The sequence below is a fragment of the Cnephaeus nilssonii genome (genome assembly GCF_951640355.1).
Source record: "Cnephaeus nilssonii genome assembly, chromosome: 10".
In the NCBI taxonomy this organism is placed as follows: Eukaryota; Metazoa; Chordata; class Mammalia; order Chiroptera; family Vespertilionidae; genus Cnephaeus; species Cnephaeus nilssonii.
This window is the reverse complement of record NC_137081.1, coordinates 15,145,575-15,165,676: the sequence shown is the minus strand read 5'-3', so window position 1 is coordinate 15,165,676 and position 20,102 is coordinate 15,145,575. Positions and strand designations below refer to the sequence as shown.

At 37.3% G+C, this 20,102-nt stretch overlaps 1 protein-coding gene across 6 annotated transcripts in view; it reads right to left on the bottom strand.

Annotated features, from left to right (window-relative positions):
- The window catches only part of MAP2 (microtubule associated protein 2), a 227,656-nt gene that overhangs the window by 93,550 nt on the left and 114,004 nt on the right, over positions 1-20,102 (bottom strand). For all 6 annotated transcript variants that reach the window (XM_079782259.1, XM_079782254.1, XM_079782257.1 and 3 more), the window contains one exon: positions 13,357-13,424. The gene's annotated coding sequence lies outside the window, so the exon portion shown is untranslated. The remainder of the gene's footprint in view (positions 1-13,356; positions 13,425-20,102) is intronic.

The following is a 20,102-nucleotide window of genomic DNA, read 5'->3' as shown; positions in this document are numbered from 1 at the left end:
ATAACAGCAAGCGTGGGTTGTTCCACTGATGAAAAGATCAGGACAGTTTACTGAAAAGAAGGGGTCTCCTATAGCATTCTATGTATTCCAAATACTGAGATTCTGTGATAAACATGCAAAACTGTGGCTATCCTCTTATGTGGCCAAAGGTGGAGGATACAAAGAGATGAGAAGAGCTTAAATAGGGATTAAAGAGTGGGGCTCTCTCCTCCCCCTCCTCCCACATATCTATTAACACTGAGCCAAAGGAGCTGCGCACCAAAGCAGAAAAGCTTTGAAAATGCACCATTAAATGTTCACTCTGAGCCTGTTCCTCACATCTACATCATTTGGCAGGATAGCGTACCTGTACATCCAGTCAATTGTTTGTACTAAGGCCAGCTTTTAAGTTTCTACATCCAATGAGACAAAAACTACAAAGACACATTGAAGGTGATGAGCTCTCTCTGCTGATTATCGATTAGTGTCATGGCCTTCTTAAGCACTTGTCATGGGCAAGATGTTCAGTAAAAAAAAAAAAAGAAAGATAGACATGCCATATTGTATTTTCCACATTGTACTTTAGCCCTAAATAAACCAAGGGGCTTATTTTTCCCAGACACTTCTTGACTACATGTCTGTTTGAACAGAGAATGCTATTCAACCAACGGTTATTGTCCCCACACGGGAAGGCAGTTTAACTCCTAGTTGGAGTTGCATGAGAGAATGGTTATGCATAGCCAGTTCCTTCAGGACATCTTGTCTTTCTTTGATTTTTAAGGTTATTCGGTTTCTGTCGCAAATGCATTCAGGTCAAGCCACCGATTTTTGAACTTGAGATGTCTGCTTGAGTCATTAGCCTCCCTCCCTCCAAGGGCTCCCAGAGAGATGCGGTCACCAGAGTATCTTCCAGAAAACAGGGCAAGTTATGAAGCCATTTTAAGGTTTGGTGGTGGATTTCCAAAGTGTAAGGTTAACTTTAGAGAAGTGACACCAAGCCCCACAGGTAGCTCTTCACGTTTATAAAAACCCCATCAGAGTGAGTGCTCAGAATGCACTATGGTTCTTCCAAGAATCTCAGTCTTCAGGATCTTTTTCAGTTGTCAGGAGAGCTAGGTCCTGTTCCATGAGTTCATTAAAAGAGATTCCCAGTGTGAGTACGTACCTTTATTGGTAGTGGGTATTAATAATGAACACTTTAGGGCTTATTTCTGTATTTGTCTTCCTATTTGCACAGGCTCTTCAAAGTGCTGGGATCCTGATCCAGTGAGTTTACAAAAGGCTCCATCCTGACAACTAAGGGAGGCCAAGGTGGAGGTTTTGATAGAAGTTGGGAGGAAAAAAATCTCTATCTGAAATATGTTTGGGTGGTGGACGCTACAAATCTTGTTAGGCCAGCTGGAAGGACTGAGAGCAGCTGGCTACTCTGGAGGCAGAAAGAGATAAGAAAAGCTCAGGAAAATCTGCATTGCAGATAAGTCTCTTGGGAGACAGCTGAACTCTTAACATCTCCCCTAGCCAGTTTCTCTCCAGAGAGCACAGTGGCCCCAGGTGGTGTAATTTAGAATGTAAATAATTTCCAAGCCTTTCTGGTGACCTTGGGTGATTCAACACAATTGTATCTTTTGTTTTGCTGTTTTTCACCTGTCAATGTTTGTTAATTTCTGTGTGGGGGTGTGTGTACGAGGAGGGTGGGGATGGAGTGGGCATTAAAGAAGAAAGGGACACAATAAACAAATTGTGTGGGTTCTTCAATACTTCCTTTATAGTTCTTACCTACCATTTATTCAGTGTTAGGCTTTATCTTTATTAAACTTACTAGTATATTACTCAGCTTCAAAACAACATAAAGAACTGAACACCTACCTTAACTATTAAAGAAGGGGGTGGAGAAGTAGAAACTGAGAAAGTCATAATAATCATCACCAATTATAGAGCTTCTGCTATGTAAATTATCTTCATTAACTCCCTCAATATCCTAATGAGGCTGATTTTATCATTCCTATTTTGTACAACTGAGGCATGATAAATTCCCAATTTCTCACTGTGGATGGGGGCCAGAAACTAGATTTGAACCCAAGGGTATCTATCTTCAAAGAATGCACTTATTCCACTACATTATAATCCAGCATTTGTCAAATGCCCTTTATATGACAGACATTCTGCTTACAAAACGCAATAATGGCCATAGCCTCCAGACATTCCTGCTTTGTTGGGATAAAGGCAATTGTAATAAATAGCTTTATAAATAGAGGCTGTTATTTAAAATTTTTTTCCTAAAAGACTTCATATTTTCTAGAATGTGTTGCCAAATAGTCATATAAACATAACCAATGGACGCAAAACTCTGGGGGGTGAGGACATATATGGGAGTGGGGTGGGGGGGCAATGGTAAGATATGTACACATATAATACCTTAATAAAAAAATAGAAAAAAATAGAATTCTATCAAAAACAAACAAACAAACAAACCTGAAATTAAAGTGTAGTATATGATCACAAGAAAAGTAAATATTTGTGGGGGATGAGAGATGAATAATCTGCATGATATTATACTGATAGATATATGTTGCTATACATTTGTCAAGCCCATTGAATGTACACCAAGACTGAACCCTAAGGTAAACTATGTATGTTGGGTGATTAAGATGTGCCAGTGTTTATCCCTGATGAAAAATGAACCATTCTGGTAGTGATACCACTGTAATTTAACCCAGTTATTAATAACTGGAAAGGAGCAAAGGGAAGGCCAAATATTATAGTCATTTGTGCAGCTTTGCCAGGAAGCTACAGTTTGGATGCATACCCAGTTAAACCTGGGTGAAACAGGGAAGGTACTTGTCTGTCAGTCCTATCCGGGAACAGATCATTGGCCGCAGTAGGCATGGCCACTGCAAGTGCAGGAAGAGCTGAGATACTTAACTCTTAAACAAAGGAGTTTGCTCTCTTGCTTCACGCTCTCGCCTCTTGGCGTGGTGCACTTAACTCCCGGTTTCCCAGGGGCTCTCATGCTCCTGCGCTCCTGCATGTGCCCACATCGCTCACCGCCATGTGGACCCCACACATAATGGACTAATGGAGTGCAACAAGCCAAACGCTAAACCGGACCCAGTTCCAACATGGAATGGAAACTCTGGACACTGACTTTGCTTCTAGCTCTACTGGGTCCCCAGCTGCACATCTTCCAGGACTGAATTAAGGGAAATGGGACTTTACAAATGCAGGGATGTAATTCCACACAAGTAAAAAACACTCATCCTCCCGTGCCTGCTTCAGAAAATTCTTTTTCTCAAGATATCGTAAGGACCCAACTCCCAGGACCCAGTGGGGAGGGGGCTACCTCACTTTCACCTGAGACATGCTGGTACTACGGCTTATCTCCAGGTTTACATTTTTTTGTTACTCTCATCTTATATGTAACAATAGCTTACATTTATAGTCTATTTTTTTTAGCTTACCACATGCATTCATATGTTCCATCTCAACACAAAATCGGTTATTATCTGTATTTTACATAAAAAGAGGGCAGAGGACAAAGAAGAAATTTTTCTAGCTAGCTAATAAATAGTAGAGGTAGAACAATATAATTAATGCAAAAGAATGCAATGCAAACATATACTGATATTGATGTTATTGAAAATCATAGTGAAGAAAATTAAATATGGTCATTGATGGAAGAGTTACACATAATTCTTTCTCTAAATTATCATTAAAATGATTTTTTTACATGTTGGAAAAGAATGACCTAACAAGAATACTGAAGCTATTCTAGAAGTCAGAATGCAGATGGGCTGAGACAGAAAGAGAAAAAAAAAATGAAGGAAACTGCTGGTAGGAGTACATCATTGAAGAGCAAAGAAACCTGGAGAAACGCCAAACTTAGAGTCTTCAAGTAGAGTCCAAGGGGAGTGGAGGACCAATATCAGGGCAATTCATTCAGAACATATTCAGAACGGGGACCCTCTCTTCTTTGTCTCCCTTAATACTATATTTTCAGCTGACAGGAGAAGATTTGCCCTCAAGGGTGAAAACCAGGACTAGTCTTTAATGAAAGTTGGTGATCAGTCTTGAAACCTGGTCTGGTCTCGGAAGGGGGGGCAGAATTAAACCCATTGTGGAACTGTGAGCATCCTAACCTGCTCCTTGTTGGTTCCATCTCCTTGCGCCTCTGGATGGCTGCTTCCTGAGACTCTGCCAATTCCCAGCCCTGCGGTCACAGTGAGGGGCACACAGATCTGCACGTCGCAGAGGAAACTTACAACAGCTCTCTATGACCTTCAGCCTAGTTTTTCATTTATAATAAAACAACAGCCCACAATAAATTAAAAAAAAAAAAAAAACCACCAGCTGAACAACAAAAACACAATCAAAATGTCTCCAGACATTTCCAGAAGACCCCTGGCAGAGGGAGCAAATTGCTCTTGGTTACGAATAACTGATATAGGGCTTAGTTTCGGGGCCAGACAGACTTAGCTTTTACTTCAAGCACCAACAATTATTAGCTATTTATCTTTGGGAAATATACTTAACTTCACTCAACCTCATCTCCTCTTCTGTGAAATGGGAATAAAAAACTATTTTGCAGGGTTTTATCTTCCTCCTCCTTGGCCTTCTTTCTTTTTAAACAAGCATGTGAGAAAATTTAGGTACCTGGCACATAATATGCATTAAATAAATGCGAGCTATCATTATTTTCATTTTAATGTTAGTAATGATGATGAGGAAGAGCAGCAGGAGAAGCCTATGGAGTGGAGAGCGTGTGCCAAGGGTTAGCAAGGGATAAGAAGTCCGTGTATCCTTGAATGCTTGGGTGAGGAGGCTGGTTATGCTCCAGAATGGCACTCTCCAATACAACACTGTGATTGTGGCCCAGCTGTCATGGCTCAGTGGTTGAGCGTCGACCTATGAACCAGGAGGTCACAGTTCAATTCCCAGTCAGGGCACATGCCCAGGTTGTGGGCTCGATCCCCAGTGTATCAGCCAATCATTGATGTTTCTAGTTCTTTCTCCCTCTCCCTTCCTCTCTCTCTAAAAATCAATAAAAAAACATATTTTAAAAAAATAAAGCATTGTGATGATGGAAATGTACAATAACATAGTATGTAATGTTCTATGAAAAGAATATGGCTATGGAGCACTTAAAATGTTGCTACTACAATTAAGAAAATGAAATATTAATTATTTTTTGTTTTAAAATTTTTAAACTTAAATAGTTGCATAGAGCTAGGTCCTGCCATATTTAGAGTAAATGAGAATCACTGAGGGGAGAAAAATGGAAATAACAAAGAAGAAGGTTACACTTTGGGAGATTAATGGGGTGATGGTGATCAGGGCAGGGAAACCAGATAAAAGCATTTCTGGAACCTTGGCATGTTATAATGAGAGCCTGGATGAGGGTGGTGGAAAGGGAAATTTGAAGAAGAGGTGGGCCACCAGGAGAATGACCTCAGGGGACCCATTCCTTTGGGTGTCTGCACTGAAACCCTAACCTCAACCTGACTCTACTCAGTGACCTCTAAGATGGCTATTTTCTTTACTATGCTACCCTTCCATCTACATCCGAGATCAGCACTGGGATTCACAGCTTCCAGCTGGAAGTTCTTCTTAGTAAGTTCTTACAGATAAATCACAATGCCTGCTTTTAAAAATGTTTCTCCAAAAACCTGATTTTCTACAGCTAGAAAAATTTTCTTTGCTATCCTGGTTTCTTGCTGAATTACTTATCACTTGCTTAAAATGGTGTGAAACATAACAGCAATGGATTCTAATTATTAATCTATCCCTCTATCCAATGCTTTTAAGCCCATTAAGATTACATGTTCTGTGATGTATCTAGCCTTATCTCCTTTTCATATTGCACCATTTCAGTAGTAACTGTTATTTTTACTAGTATTTGACTGAGCTCCAGGCCACACTATTCTAGGACTCTAGAGGCAGGAGGCGAGCAGGGCAATCCATTTAGTGAAGATCATGGCTACCTTGGAATTGCTTCTTTACTTTAGCAATAAAGTGTATTATTAAAATAGTCCAGACTTAGGACAACATATTCATTTATCTGTTAGATTGTGTGGTAGTTCAAAGTAAAGGCTTTGGGTCAGAACAAGCATAGGAACCCCAGGTTTACCACTTTTCTAGTGGGGTGACTTAGGAAGGTCATTTGCCGTCTTCTAACTTCAGTTTTGTCATCTGTAATGAACAACAAGAGCTGCCGTTCTATCCAGGGATTGTTGTGAGCTTGGGGATGTCATGAACTAGAAAATGCATTCTATGACTTAAAAAGGGGTACAGAATTCTTTATTTTTCTCAAAGTCTAAATGGTTTCATTATTCCAACAACTTTATAATCCAAAGTCTACAACCCGATTGGTTTTGTGAGTATAATATACAATGTAGAACTGAACTGCATGCACACATTAAGCTACATATTACATTTATTATTTCCCTTTGACGCACTGGACTAGCCACCAAATTGTAGAGAGAAAGTACAGCAGTCTGACCAGAGATATATGAGTTTCACAGGACCATGAGTTCTAAACAGAAATCTCAATTTGTTTTTTCATTGTTAGATCTCAAGTACAAATGTGATCTTGTAAAGTCAGTAATTTTAGGGTTTTCTGTCCCCACTATTAAAAATATAGGCAGTCTATTTATGTGTGTGTTTTTTTATCCTAGAATATCACAAATTCACTGCAATATGCTCAAAATCATGCTAACCAATTGCTCTTAGGCATTGTGTGAAGATAATCCTTAATGCCTCTGTGTTGTATCTTATTCTGTTCACACAACTATGAAATCTTGCCACAAGAAAGCCTTACAGTAAGCAATAAAAAAATTTAAAGGAAATTAAATATAAACATTGTTTACCTCGGAAATAAAACATAAGATCTTCCTGGAAAGAAACATAATTTCCTAAATTCTTACACAATGTGAAGAAATATATTTTGGTTCTAATGTGTTCAGTGGAGTAGCTTTGTTTTAACAACTGCCAGATGTGGATCAAGGTACTTTCGGCTGCTTTAAATGGTCATAATCCAGAGTTATTAACACCAGGAGAGAATCTGAACACAGGTTAATTCAAACCATCCAAGGCAGACCCAAATGAAATCCACAAAAAAGAGAATTGATTTAGACAATTTTTTTGAGAAAGAGGGGGAATTTCTGCCAGAAATTATCTTGTATTACTCTAAGACTTAATGATTGAACAAATGGCTAAAGGGCATAGACATGGTATCCAAATTCTGGAAATTTCACCCATTCCAGTTTGACAGTGCAAAGAAGACTAGCACTGTCCATTGCAGAAAGACTAGACTTACACACACGCACACACACACACACACACACACACACCATTCATTGTCTTAGCTTCAATTTGACATGTATCAAGGGCATTTTCTATGTAGACAGCATAGGAAGTACTAAGATGTCTATGACATGATTTCTCTCCTTAAGGACGTTTCCTAAAGGTTCTCCTTGAAGAAATGTGGTTATCAACTTAAGTTGACTTCTGTTCATATGAAAACAAATTTGATATTTCACTAGAATTTTTAATTTAAAGTTCCTAATGACACTGCTCATGCCTACTTGGCTGTTTAAATAAACACCAAATTACAAAATGACAGTGCCTAGATCCAGAGATCTAGACCTAGAGATAGAACCAGCCCTTTAAACAAAGGATAAATACTGATAAGTATAAGGGCATTACAGATGTTTCATATGCATTTAAGCTGTTTTCCTTGATGAATGAGTGAGCCATATTTACTGAATTTCTTATTTTCTTAGATATTTTACAGCGGCAAAGTGTGGTGTGGGAGGAATCAAACCAGTAAATGCTCCCATGTTCCTGTAGCTACAAAGGAGCACTGAGAGTTAGAGCCTAGCAGTGGAGGCGGAAAGACAACACCCCTGCCAGACAGAATCTGTCCAGGCTTTTTGTGAACACAGCCCTCCTGAACATCCTAATCATAATTTTTCCTTCAGAAGCATGAAGGTGCTGCCATCAGCCAAAACAGTCCTCCAAAAAAATTATTCTGTTGGAGCATTTCTTAAATCAGAGACCATCCTCAAAAGTTCCCTATGGCTTGAAGTGGAGTCTCCCAAAGCTTGTGTAAGATGTGAGTGGCCAGAAGACGGGATGTGGAAACCCGGAAGCGTCGCTACTAAACACAGAGGAACATGAGAGATGTCAGGAGCTTGGGGGCCAGAGAAGTTAGCAGGCCAGTACTATGCTGAACATCCAGGCAGAGAGGAGGTGAAAAGTCCAGAGAAATAATGAGGCAGGCAACAGAACGCGAGTTAAGAAACGGGCACAGAAAGAATTTTGTGCAATCGCATCCCCAAATCTGAGCCACAAGAATGCTTTATATGGCAAAATAAGCAATGAGCATGGGCAGAAAGAATGAAACTTGCTCATAATGACTTCTCCAATCATTCCTAATTTTCCTTGTCTGGACATTTGCCTTCCAAACTCTAATCAAAGCCTGGTCCACAGTCGGGCAACACCAACGTCATCTGGGAGCTTGTTAAAGAATCTCAGGCCTGTCCTCACATCTACTGATTCTGAATCTGTATTTTCATAAGATCTCAGTTGATTACTCTCTGCTGTAAGGTTTGCAAAGCTTATCTCCCAGCATCTATTCTTACCTATTTATCATCTGTTCTCTGCACAGCTGCCTGAGTAATCTTTTAATTTAATTTGTTTACCTACTGATTATTCCCTCTTCTAGAAGGAAAGTTCCATGAGGGCAGGAAAAGGGCATGAATTTGCCCCACTAATTCAGTCAGCATGTATTGACTGTCTACTGTGTACTAGGCGGTCTGCTGGAGAGCAGGATGCAATAAAAATAAAGGAGGGCTTCTTTCCTCAAGTGGCTTTTAGCTACCTTTCTCCTTTCATGTTTCCAGTTATCAAATTCAAACCTTGGAGTCACCATTGAGTCCTTCTTCTATTCATTCCTCCTACCAGTCAGTAACTGGCTCTTGTCTGTATATAAATTTAAGTGAAGAAACATCTCATTGTCATGGCCTCTTCTTTTTACCCACCATCAACGCCCTCTTTGAGCCTTCATTTTTTCCTGAATTATCCTATGACAGCTTTCAACATGCTCTCACACACAACTCTAATTTATCTCACACAGCTATATGAAAAAAGTCATCGGAAAATGCAATTGAGATCATAATGGTCTCATTTAATATATACTCAATGGCTTTCCATTGAATACAGATTTAAAAAACCACCTCAACTTCGCACTTAAGATCCCTTTCCAATGTATTCAATTGAACAGAATTAAATTTTTATTTTGCACCCTAGCTGGTTTGGCTCAGCGGATAGAGCATTGACCTGAGGACTGAAGGGTCCTGGGTTCAATTCCAGTCAAGGGCTCATGCCCAGGTTGCAAACTCGATCCTGGTAGGGGGCATGCAGGTGGCAGCCAATCAATGATTCTCTCTCATCATTGATGTTTCTATCTTTCTCCCTCTCCCTTCCTCTCTGAAATCAATAAAAATATATATTAAAATTTTTATTTTATTTTGTAGTTCAAAAGGGTTGAATATTATCCATTTCATATGGTACAACATAATTGTATTCCTGTACCTTTCCATCCTTATCTACTAAGATTCCCCTTCTGCCTGCACTCTAGAATACAAATGAAATTAGTGGATGTCATGCCAAGCATGTTCACTTCCTTTGGTTCCTTTGCTAATATTTGTTCTTCCTGGAGCTCCTCCATGCATTATCTCTCCCTGAATACTTCTATTCATCCTTGTTCCATCTCAACAGACTCATCCTCCATGATGTGTTTCCTGTTGAGTCCCTTCTCAATTTTTAGTAATCCTGCCATGCAATGAAGTCCCTTAAGAAATTATCCATGTGTCTCTTACATTACCAATGAGCATTGGTGCTGCTTCCTTGACTTATTCTGCTGGACCCATTGAGCTCCAAAAGTGTTCTGTTGCATATACTCCTTTGCAAGTAGAACATGTTAACATATATTTGTGTAATTGTTAGTGCCCTTGGTTAGTAAGTTTTACTTAAGGTTGAATGTGTTATTTTAACTGTTCATGATACTGTTCCCTGCTTTTTTATTATTTTGGCCATTTGAAACTTCTGTCATTAGTTAAATTTAAAAAAACAAACAACTTTGCATGATATGGTATGTTATGCTATTTAGCAAAAGAATTCTATGGCTAATTTTTTTCATATAGATTATGTAATTCAGTAATGCAACTTCATTGTAATGACATAGGAAATGCTTTATTAATGCATTTATTTTAAAACTTCCTGATATTTCTCCTTAAAGAATAAAGTTCCTTGGGTCAAATAGAAATATATATTAAAATATACAATATATAATATATCAGAGCTTGAATATTATAATGTATTTGAAGATTTATTTACTTCTACATTATGTATATAAAAACAAGAATCTACAAGCATGCTATTTTAACCTTCTTGCAGCAACATATAAACCATGTTTAATAAATAAAACATTAAAACAATCACTATGAGCCAAAAATTTACTGGAAAAAAATATAATATGTTGTGGTTAATATGAAGGACTTTGGGCCAGACTTGTGCTGATTGTCCGAGTGGAGTCTCAGTTCATTCATTTGCAAAATGGAGACCATACCCACTTCCCAGGATTGTAGTGAGAGTTAAAATGAGACAACATGTGTTAAGGGCTTAGAATATTATCTGGCACATAGTCAACAAAAAACTATAGTTTTATTAATAGAGATAAAGGACAACAAGAACAATTTCTCTAAAGCTATTATGATTCTAGAAGTTTCTTTATAGATTCCTTAAATATATATGTATAAAATGATGTCATACTGAACTAGTCCATAATGAGCAAGAAGGTGTTCAGGAAGACTATGACATCATTTCTAGTGTTGCATTTACAAAGAGAAGGAGGGGAGGGCCTCCACCCCTGTGCTGCAGCAAAATCTTGGCTGAAGTCATAAAGAGCAATAAACAATGTCAAGCCTGGGAATATTTAGGAAGTGTCCATAAAGCAAAGCTCATGCTGCAGTTTGGCATCTTTCCCCTTAGCTGATGAAAGTGAAAGGGACATTTAAAAAATTCTTTCCATCTTAACCTAAAACCAGAAAAATCGTTTTCCATGGAGCCTGGAGACATTTTCAGACATGGTTTGGCTGCTTTTTTACCTGGTATTAGCCAATTAATTACCATAAATTAGGGATTTATTATGAATATTTTAGGTAACTAAAAAAAAAAAGATTACAGTGCATAACCATATGAAAAACAAGAACAGAAAAGTAATGAGGAAAAACGCAGATTTTCCCAGCAAACTTATTTATCCATCAAATAATTAAATCAGTAGTTATTTAACTACTGTGGTCAAGGCATTATGCTATGAGCTGAAGGTACAGTGAAAAATCAGTAAAGGAATTTAATGGTAAAACTAATGCCCAGATGTTGGTTAGAAAAACCATGATACAGATCCCCAACTCTTTTAGAGTCCAGTAGTCAAATTCTACTGTGATTTGACAATGTGAGAGACTATTTGAATGAACTCTGGTTTATTACACAAAATATATCAACACCTACATGAATTTTTAAATGGTGCTAGAAAATTTAGGGACCAAGATGCTCTTGGTAAGGTAATAAATAAGCCACTCCTCTAGTTCCAGGTCTTCTTGACAATATAGTGAAGACTTCTTTTTGGTGGATAAATAGTAATTTCATCCTTTTCCAATTCATGTAAATACCCCAGAGTTCAAAATTAATATAATGACTTCCTAAATGAGTCTGACAATTAGGAAACAGATTCTCATATGAAATAATATACTGTATGAATTTAGCTAGATGGGAAAATACCAAATAGAGGGTTGTTGTTGTTTTCACCAAATATAAAATGTTTTCACTTACTGTGAGTGAAACCTAGCAAGAGAGTATGATCCCAAGGATTTTACAATATTCAGGAGGAATAGCATGTCCTGTTTGGGGATTTCATACATGATTCCTGAGTAATTTCTGAAGAAAAAGTGCAATATATTTCATCTATCTCTGAATACACGAGATGAACCTAACAGACTAGTCTATTAGAGTTTGTTCAATATCTGAAATAATGCAATTTCCCTTTTTTAGAGCACAGTGGTTTATTTTAACGAATTCATTCTCTTGCGCAAAAATATTTTGTGATGCTGCCTACACTCTGGAAGGGTGGTGACAGAGACATCTGTCCTTCCCCCCCTCCCACAATAACCACCCACAGAAGCAAGGCCCTTCCTGTTTGTGGAATGAATAAATTAAGGTTCTCATAATTGTACTTTGCAGAGAAAATTAAAGAAGGACAATGCATTAGTCTCCTGTCCTTCAACTGCTACAAATATCATGCTCCCAGGTAAATACTCACATACTTCTAATATTTCAGGATCAGTAGTTGAACGTTAGCCATTTTTAAAGTATAGCTAAAAGAAAAAAACAAAAAAAAAACACCTTACTGCGTAAAATATTTTGGGCCATAATCTGAGGGAAAATACTATGTGAATGCCAAGGAAAGGCTTTAATGACGTTATTGATTATCTTCTCATCAAGGTAGAAAATGTCTTCCATTTTTTTAAAGCCAAATTACAAATAAAGATTTTATTGACATGAGTATATGTTAAAGTCAAAGATCACCTTAAGGAATTAAAGAAAAGGTAATACCCATACTTGTCATCTCAGATCTGTATGTATCCTGATGCTGAATTTGAAAATTAATATTTTTCCTGTAAGGCATAAGGCCTGAGATTGACTAATGGATTCAACTGCTTTCATGAAGGATTACTGTCTCATGCTGTCAATGCCAAATATAGTGTATGTAAAAATCAGTTCTTTTAATACCTAACAACCTCGGTTTTTTAATATGTCTGTTGCTAAACCATCCGTGAATAAATTACAATCTTTTATTCACAAAACCCAACGATACTGAGTCATTCCTGGGCTTTCATTTCCAGCACCCATTCTACTTGGGAAAGAACAGCCATTTCATTTAGCCACTTAAAAAAAAAAATCACTTCTTAGCAAGATTTCCTCAAATAAAATCAGTCTATTTCTCTTAAATTCAAATTATTGCACTTTCAGTAAGATAGGGAATTTTGCATATTTTCGCTATAGTTATAAAAATCCAACAATAAGTCAGACATACTAATATCTGTTAATAACTTGCAACACAGGCAAAAGACACAATTCTTTAGATATCTAATCATAAAACAGCCTTGGAAAATGGCATTCTCCCTAGGAAATCATACATGCTCTAGACAATGATCCACGTAAGGATAAAAGACCAGGCACAGAGAGATTACTTCAAATAAAAACATTCCAATTCCTCCTTGATTTTCCCTCATTTAAACATATAAACGAAACATGTGGTACCTTTTAATTTTCTGAATGAGTGGTTCCCAATCAATGCTTCCTCGGTTACAGACAACAAACTGAAGAATCTACCGAAACAAAACAAAAGGAAAAAAACACATATACAGATTTGTTAACTAAATATGGAAAATTATAACTCACCAGTAAGCAAGTGCATTCTTTACATCCAGACAATAAGTCTGTCTTGAGATCTGTAGTACAAACAATGCAGCACTTGAATTTTTAGAAAGCTCGGTAATGAATTTTAAAGCATTTTATTCTGACATCACATAAAGCAGATTCTTTGGAAAACAGATGAGAAATACAACAAAATTAAAAATATAAACACGCCAGACCATTACCAGCATGTATGGCGCGATACCACCCGGTCTAGCCTCTGAGGATGGCTGCGGAATCCTTCTCCCTGAGCATCATCTCCACACGCTGGCTCTGGCTCTCTAGCTCCAGACACACTGCAGTCTGCAAGCCACCAGCTCCTGTCTGTGTGTGTGTGTGTGTGTGTGTGTGTGTGTGTGTGTGTGTGTGTGTCAGGGAAAGGGGCGCTGCAAATTAGAAAACGTCCCCGCAGTGGCGAAAAGGAAAATAAGGCGAGCGGGAGAGAGAGAGAACGCTCACTAGCCTCAGAATTTTCGAGAATGATGACAAGCCACCCAGCTCCGCCATCATTCACTGACAATAAGGTGCAGCCCTGGCTTATGATTCAGTGGTTTGCCATAGGGGCTGCTGGTACCAAATGCCTGACAGGCATTTTAATTGCCTCCATCCAAGTGTGTCCCCCGGAGTCGAGTCTATAAGCCTATGAATGTCATCATCTGGTCTCCTTTGTGTTACTGCCACACACACACACACACACACACACACACACACACACACACACACTGCTTAAGCAGACAGTTTTCAGGCGTACAGGATTACAAATAAGTTAGGCTCCACAAACTGGATGTGACTCAATGACAGTTTATGGGAATTTTTATTATCTGCATCAATGACAACAGAGATTCTTTGATGTTTTGTCATTGGCAGATAATTAAAATATTTTAAAACTGAGTATCGCATATTGCTTATTTATATTCCAAAATAAATAACCATGCTCATTAGAAAAATGCATACACTTATGTATATTTTCCTATGAAAAAATCAGTCCTCTTGTAACTGTGGTAATTATGCACTTGGAAATGTCTTCCTTACAAGGGAGATTGCAGGAAAAAAAAACCACACCAGAGGATTGGGAAACCAAGGTTGACCTGTGATTTCTGTGGGCAATCCATTTTATTCCATTTATACACAAAAGCAAAAGGAGCTGGCAACCAGCTTGAATCCTGGGACTTTACAGTCCCTGAGGCCAAGGCAGGGAATTGAATCCGGCATAATCAGTATCCCTTTTATGTTAGCAAGTGAAATTAACAGTTGAATATCCCTATTTTACAGTGCCCCTTATGTAGGGTGGTTAAGTGTGGAATAATTCTCCACGTTTACTTCCTGGACAAAAGGAATGAAAAAATGTTAATAAATTAATGAATTTTTGCAGCATTGCTAGATCCTTGCAAATTCAATGTGTACCAAAAGGGCCGGCTGTGAAGAAGGTTGTTGGGAGGGTGCATCACCATGGTTACTGGAAACAGAGAGTATAGAGAAAAATAAGGTGATGATAGAGAAAAGAGAAAAAGACTATAGAGGAGGAAATTTAGATACCTTTGATATGCTTCATTCTTTTCCTTCTGGAAAGAATTGTCTCAGATTTATATTACATTTTGAATGCATTACGATCAATTTGCATTCCCCATTAGCCATCTTTCTTCTGCATTTTTTATCACTAGCTAATTTTGCTTCCATAATTATACAAATTATGTTTCTTCTGTATGAGATAGATCCTGCTACTCCATGCCTCTGTCTATTCTGAATTCATGAACACCCCTCAGCCTCTTCCACACCCTTTGTTTCATAGGTGAGAAAGCTGAGGCCCAGGGGGTCTGACCAAGGTCACAGAGCTGAGTAGAGATGCAACAGACACCATCCCAGTTTCCTGACTCAGGCCCCCTGCTTTTCTTCTTGAGTGACTTTCTTTCCATGCTATCTCCCATTCTGTTTGTAAGCAAAACAGATTCTAGAAACATCCTTTGTGTTGGATTTTGTAATGCTTCTTTTATTAGCTAAAGCAGAACTAGTTTTGCTTAATATCTGTGCTGTAATGAGGTCTGAAGAATGTGGGGTGATTATGTCACCACTGTCCTTTCATTTCCAGTCTGGCAATCAGATGAATCAAGCATGATTGCCCTTCTGTGAACCTATCCTGTTGAACTTGAACTTAATGATTATATTGTAGGAATTCTATCATCACTGGCATCATTCTCCCTGCAAGCATGAAATTGAGCAATCGCATCAGAAAAGATGAAATACTGCCCATTTGCAACAACATGGATGAATCTTGAGAATATCATGCTAAGCGAAGTAAGTCAGGCAGAAAGTCAAGAACCATATGATGTCACTCACATGTGGAATATAAAGCTGAAAGCAACAAACAAACAAATACTCACAGGCACAGACAACAGTATGGTGGTTATCCTGGGAGAAAAGGGGGTGGGGAGGTAGAAGAGGATAAAGGGAGTCAAATATATGGTGACAGAAGGAGACTTGACTTTGAGTGGTATGCACACAATGCAATACAGAGAAGATGCATTATAGAACTGTATACTTGAAACCTATAAAATTTTGTTAACCTATCTTACCCCAATACACTTAATAAAATTTTTAAAAGGGAAATTGAACACTTGAATTGAGTTGGCCTCCCAAGGTTCCTTCTAGTTATAAACAATGTAAACCTTCTTGGGATTACCCAAAATAATGAAGCCAGAAAATTGGAAGCCCAAGTAAAATTAAAATAATAATAATAATAATAATAATAATAATATAACTCAAAATAACCACTGGGGGGATGCAATACTTGTTAAAATCTTCCTGAACTACTCAGTAAAAATTGTGACTAGAATTTTTATCTTGATGTTTTTATTTCCTTTCTAAAGTGTTCCTGTCAATATTCAGTTCTTATGACTCATTGCTTTTAGGTGAACTCATCTACAGGTCAGGCCATATAGCCTTTTTGATGTTTAAAATACAGTTGCTACCACCACTACTGTTCTCTGTCCCCAGCTATAAAATAAATAAATCACATTAAGAATATATAATTACCCTAGGTAGTAATTACAAAAGATTTCCGATTTCAGTGAATCCTCTATGCTGGTTAGGATATTCTTCCCCTACGAAAAGTGTTCCTTTAAATACTAGTGTATCATTTTGTTAAATGTCTGTTTTTCTTCAGTGATATTGGACACTAAGGTTATTTTTCAAATCAAATGGCTTGTTCTAATATACTGTCATTTGTTACTCACGTCTTTCTATTTTTTTTTAATCCTTACCTGATGATTTTTTTCCCCTTGATTTTTAGAGAGATTGGAAGAGAGAAGGGAAGACAGAGAGAAATATCAATGTGAGAGAAACACATCCATTGGTTGCCTTCTGTACACACCCCGATCAGAGCCCGGACCAGACAGGAACCTGCAATTGAGGTACATGCCCTTGATTGGAATCGAACCCAGGACCCTTTGGTCTACAAGTGGACGTTCTATCCACTGAGCCAAACCTGCTAGGGCTGTTGCTCACTTCTGAGCAACCAAAAAAGATGCGCAAGAGTGTCATTTCTTGAAACATGAATCACATTTTATTAAGATCTCATAAAGCACCCATACTGGTTCTGGTCAGTCTGAAGAAAATAGCACAGCTTCCAAAAATATTTAATACTCTTTGGGAGCCATTTATCTTTTGGGGATACCTGGTTCATTCAATAAGAATGTGTTGGTATGTTCTTTTTCTTATACCCCTCATTTGTTAGTGAGGAACTAGTACTTTAGCATGTCCACCATAGAATAAGCATAACGTGGTAAATAAAATTCCTGCCTTTAAGTATCTTATATCCTAAGAATACAAGATGACAGATAATTGACTTTTCATGACTTGTTAGATTTTTCATATTTATGCTTGAGCCTGAACTGCAGTCTTTTCTTTTCTTTTTTTTTTTTTTTTTTTTTTTTGCAGTCTTTTCTTACCCTTCTTCTCTTTGACAATATTCTAGACTTGGCTTAGCACCACTCATCAGCTCATTTTCCCAATTTTGATGACGCACCGTCATATATTTCAGACACTTGAGAGTGTCTAGGAATTGGGATAAAGGGAAACAAAATTTCCTCCTCAAGGAACTTCAATGATAGTGGAGGGAACACAGAAGTAAACAGAAACCAACTTCACACTTCTTTTTCTCACTTTGCTGAGACACTATGTCTCTGCCTCTGTTACATCTACTTCATCTCAGATCCTGGTCTATGAGAATCCTATTTAACTATGACCCCAAGTTTCGTTAGCTTACTCTTCTGGAAGAGCTTGGGCTCATTCCCCAAACATACTGGTCTGTGTGTTTGCATAACACTCTTTAAGCCCTTTAGGAATGAATAATGGAGGTCTATCTTCCTTACTTCCATGGTCACATATCATCTTCCCAACCAAGGCTTTCCTGACTACTACAATGAAAATCACAACCACGTCCCTTCCACAGCCCTGCTATATTTCCCCCTTTTTCCATAGCACTTACTAATTTCTATCATATCACATTTTATCTAATATGTTGACTATCACATGCCTCACTGTGCTAGTTCCATAAAGGAAGTCATCTTTACTTGTTTGGTGCACTGGTATCTCCAAAGCACCTAAAACAGAGCTGAAAATACTGGCCCTCAAAAACATTTTTTTAAAAGAGAGAATGTGAAAATTACATTAGTCAATGATTGGAGTGTTGAAGCATAAGAAATGTCTTTGTATTCTATATTGATTTCCTTATTATATATACAGGGAGAGCCAAAAGTAGGATTACAGTGGTGAGTATGCAAAATACAGAGTTTATTCTTTTATTATCATTCATTATTGTATTTTTTCCATGCAAACAACTGTAAACCTACTTTTGCCCCACCCTGCATTAGTATGAACTGAATGACGTTGAAATTCTATTACCCTTTACCTACAAAATGGTCATTTCATTTGGTTCAACCTAATTCCTGAAAAAGCTATGAAACATGCAGAAGGAGAAAGTTAGAGAAAATGTCCCAGTCTTCAGGCAGGGTGAGCCTTTAATGGCCACTAATTAAAATATGGTAAGTTTCAAATTCAATTTATGGCACCAATTATTAGAAGCATGGCTCCAAAAGCTACTAAAGCTATTATTTTTTAAAGGCCATGAGGCTCTATAATTCATTTAAGGATCTGAAAATCTTCTAGAATTGTTTCTTGATTCCTTGAAAATTTTAACAACAGGCCTTTAAATCTCTTTTTTTTTTAATTTTCATGAGAAAATAAATTCAACATAATATCGTCAATGAAAGAAACATACTCTAAAGCTTCCCTGATTTATGGGATAAATAATAACTGGCCAGGAGTTAAAAAACAATCACTAAACACCCAAATAATAAACTTATGTAAATTACTCATGTGATTTTCTTTTGTTTTTTCATAGCAAACTGCAAAAATTAACCATACACCATCAACAAAGCTGAATTATTCATTATTTTAAAAAAATAATGTTGAGAAACTCATGTAAAGAATTTTGAGGGTAGATACTATATAAATTTATTAGCTAAGGACAAAAATTCACCCCCTCCCCAAATTCCTTGAATCACTTGACTCCTGTCCCAAATTCTTCTTGATGTGATTGAAGGAGAAAGACTGCATTCATTAGCTTATTGTGTACTTTGTCTTTTATTTACTTTTACTAGGTTTGCTATGCTACTGAGCTGAACTATTTACTTACTTAAGATTTGAAAAATATTGACATCGTCCAGGCTTTAAGTCTTATAATTGTTTGCCTTACTTTATATGTATTTTAACTGTCTTTTACACATATAATACAGTAAGATATATGTTAAGCCAAAATATTCAGATTCTCCATGGAACTTAGATAAAGAAAGAATCAGAAATAAGTATCTTTATAAAGAAGCAAAGAGCATACTGACCTAGGGACCACCTGTGGTCATCTTGGACATCTTCTCTGTGATTTTGATCTGACTTGGACTGGAGTGGGAAGGATGAATGTATTTTAAGCAAGTAGGATAAGGAATAAGACATGATAACTGGACCACTTTCCAATGGTTCTTGAATCATGCTTTAATCCTTCTGAGTCACACTCAGAATTTGGCTTTATAATTTAATTTTAAATCTTAGTATGGAGATTGTCTCTAAATATCAGTTATAGTCTTATCCAAATGTAAGGACAAAATATATTTTAAATTATTTTTGGATTATGTACCATTTTGCACTTCAGAAATATTCATATTTCACTGGAAATTCTGCATAGGTATTTTTTAAAACACTCTTTTGTTTTTCTTTATTCCATCAATTTTTTATTTCACTCATCAAAATGAAGTAAAAATGATGACAAAAATGAAGGGAGAGAGGAAGAGAGCGAAAAGGAGAGATGGGGGAGAGAAACAGGAAAGGGGGAGAGAGGGAGGAGTTCTTATTGTCAGTCCTAAAAATAAAGTTTGACTACAATTTAGTGAAACAGTTAGCTCACGGGCCATATTTAGGTTTTGTATGCCATTAACAACCTAAGCTGAGAATATGATAGTACCCAAAGTTCTATTCTGTTCATATACTTTCACCAAAGTAAACTGAACCAAACATCATTTTCAAAAGTTCTTTTCAAAAAC